At 35.1% G+C, this 3,254-nt stretch overlaps 1 pseudogene; it reads left to right on the forward strand.

Moving 5' to 3' along the window:
- The first annotated feature begins 794 nt into the window (after nt 1-794).
- LOC102758223 lies at nt 795-1,644 on the forward strand (annotated as a pseudogene).
- Nucleotides 1,645-3,254: the final 1,610 nt, after the last annotated feature.

Genomic DNA, 3,254 nt, shown 5'->3' on the forward strand with positions numbered 1-3,254 from the left:
CACCCCCCAATAGAAGCTTCAGTCCCCATTGCCAACATCCAATAAATGAGGGAGGTTAGAAGTAAAGGGAGTCCCTAATCCATAACTAAGGCTGAATCAAGGGGACTGTATTGCTGGAATTTCACACAAGCATTTCAAACTTATTATCTCATAAAAATAATATGAAGGTTTCTGTGCAACTAAGATATTAACTGCCCCAGAAACCTGCCTATACTGCCAACAGCAACCTTACTATACAGCAGAATCAATCAAGAATGTTGTAGTGTTTAATAGGTATTTCAGCAATTATTCAGGATCCTAGATATGACTTAAAATGTTACTATAGAAAAATGAATCCCAATACCTCTAAAATTTGGAGATTGCCATTAAATACTTTTGGCTTACACTTGCTCAGCTGGAGGGTTCTTCACCTTTAAGCATTTAAAGGGCAGTTATTTATAAAAGTTACTATTTATTAAATACCCACTCTACACTTTAATTGATGTTTTATCTTATTTAAATATCAACAACTCTATAAGGGTAATATCTCTGCTTTCAAATAAAGAAACCAAAACTCAAAAGAGATTAAATAACTTGCCCAAGGTCACTTTAGATTTGTGTCAACTCACTATCCAAAGACTTGACCTCAGATCTCTTGGGTTGCAAAGGCCCTCTAAGTATTCTCCAAAGACTCCTGAATCCCAAGGTGAATACAATCAGAGCCTACTTATCTTCTACCTGGCAAGGTAAGGAGTGGCAAGAAAGGTGAGTTGACTTCTTTAAATTGGGTCTTCAGTGATTCTCTGGTATCGATGTGGCTCTTCTTGTGTCTATCCAAGTTTTCATTAGTAGGAAACAGAAGTCAAGAGATGTAAATTTGCTTTCCCTCCCTTTCTCCACCATTATGGTGTATGTAGTCAACTGTGTTCCTTTCTGTTTTCTCACAGAACTTTCAGGATCAAGTAATTTCTGGCCATGAAGATGGTAGCCACAATGAAGAAGGCGGCTATAGAAGATGTCAATGTTACTTTTGAAGATCGACTAAAGATACAAAATTTGCACAAATGCAAGTAGAATCACAGAGCTGAAGGAAGAAATAGATATAAAAAAGAAACATCAAAATTTAGAAGATGTTTGTGAGGACATCATGCTTAGAGATGACGACTGCCAAATAATACCTCATCAAATTGGAGCTATTTTCAGTAGACATTTTCAAAAAGAAACACAAGAAATGTTAGAAGAAGCAAAGAAAGATTTGCAAGAAATAGACACCTTAGAATCCAGAGTGGAATCAATTCAGCAGGTATTGGCAGATTTGAAAGTTCAGTTATATGCAAAATTTTTTAAAATATATTTTTATTGATTCCAGAGAGGAGAAGGGAGAGGGAGAGAGAGATAGAAACATCAATAATGAGAGAGAATCATTGATTGGCTGCCTCCTGCATGCCCCCCACTGGGGATCGAGCCTGCAACCCAGGATGTGGCCTTGACCGGAATCAAACCCAGGACCCTTAAGTCCACAGACTGATGCTCTATCCACTGAGCCAAACCAGCCAGGGCTATGCAAAATTTGGGAGCAACATAAACCTTGAAGCTGATGGAAGTTAAACATTTTATAATATTTTATAAAAATTTGTTTAATAAACTTGAAAATTGTTTGAGTGATAATTTCCCTTTTTCAAATGATATGGAAAGCAAAACTTTCTTTAGGATATTTATTTACTAATATTTATTTATTTAATGAAAACTTGCCTATTTTCATGTCTTGTTTATTTCTTTTATATTTTTAAAAGAAGACAATATTCCTCTATGTATTTTGCATAATTACATCAAGTGTAGGGGTTTTACCAGTATGTCATATTATTAAAATCAGTTAAGAAAAAAAAGTAATTACTGGCCAAGAAACAAAAGCAGAATTGTCCTGTCCCTCAATGGATTCAGATGAAATCTGGTAATAAAATCAGGTACAATTCCAAAAGGTAACATTGGACAAGAACCAAGCTGGTTCTATAAGGAATCACACATGAGATGGCACACATATTTACACTGTTTCAAGGTCACCTGAATCTTATCGTATTACTCTGGAAACATCACTACTATGTGGACAGTGAAACTTGGTTTTATTGGTAAGGTAATTTTTCTTTTTGTTTCTGCGCTTCTGCACTGGTAGGTGGGTTCAGTAATAAATATGTGAGAACTTTTGTTTGAAAAAAAGTAATTTTGAAAGTGAAAGGAGAGGCCATATGGAAGATAACAGCAAGGAGTTTTGTTTAGTCAGGAGCAACTTGTGACAATGGACTGTGGGACAGGAATGAAGTAGAGAGACTATCCCAATCAAAACCCGAGAGTTTTTTGTGTGAATATTGACAATTGATTCTAAAATTTTATGAAGAAGGCAAAAGACTCAGTTTAGCAAACACAATATTGAAGGAAAAGAAAGAAGTTAGAGGACTGACACTACCCAATTTCAAGACTTCCTATAAAGCTACAGCTATCAAGACAGTATGTTATCGGTGAAAGAATAGACCAATGGAATAGAAAGAGAGCCTAGAAAAAGACCCACATAAATATAGTCAGCTGATCTTTGACAAAGGAACAAAGGCAATACAGTGAGACAAAGATAGTCTTTTCAACAAATATTGCTGGAAAAACTGGGCAACCACGTGTCAAAAAAAAAATAATCTAGACACAGACCTTACATCCTTCACAAAATTAACTCAAAATGGGTCATAGACCTAAATATAAAACACAAAACTCTAAAATGATTAGAAGATAACATAGGAGAAACTAGATGGCCTTGGGTTTGAAAATAACTAATTAGATACAATGCCAAAGGCATGATTCATGAAAGAGTGGATAAACTGGACTTCATTTAAATAAAAAAACAACTGCTCAGTGAAAGACAATGGCAATGAGAAGACAAACCACAGTCTGGGAGAAAATGTTTCTAAAAGACAATCTGATAAAGGACTGTTAGCCAAAATATACGAAGAACTCTTAAAACAACATGAAAAAAAGACAACTGGTTAATAAATGGGCCAAAGATTTTAATAGATATCTTACCAAAGAAGATATACAGACAGCAAATAAGCATATGAAAAGATGCTCCACATCATATGTTACCCAGGAAATGCGAATTAAAACATGATAGTACTACATATCTATCAGATGGGTCAAAATATAGAACACTGACAACACCAAATGCTGACAAGGATGTAGAGCAACAGAAAATCTAATTGCTGGTGAAAACACAAAATGGTATAGTCACATGGGAA

This window comes from Myotis davidii, unplaced genomic scaffold, assembly GCF_000327345.1.
Source record: "Myotis davidii unplaced genomic scaffold, ASM32734v1 scaffold130, whole genome shotgun sequence".
Classification (NCBI taxonomy): Eukaryota; Metazoa; Chordata; class Mammalia; order Chiroptera; family Vespertilionidae; genus Myotis; species Myotis davidii.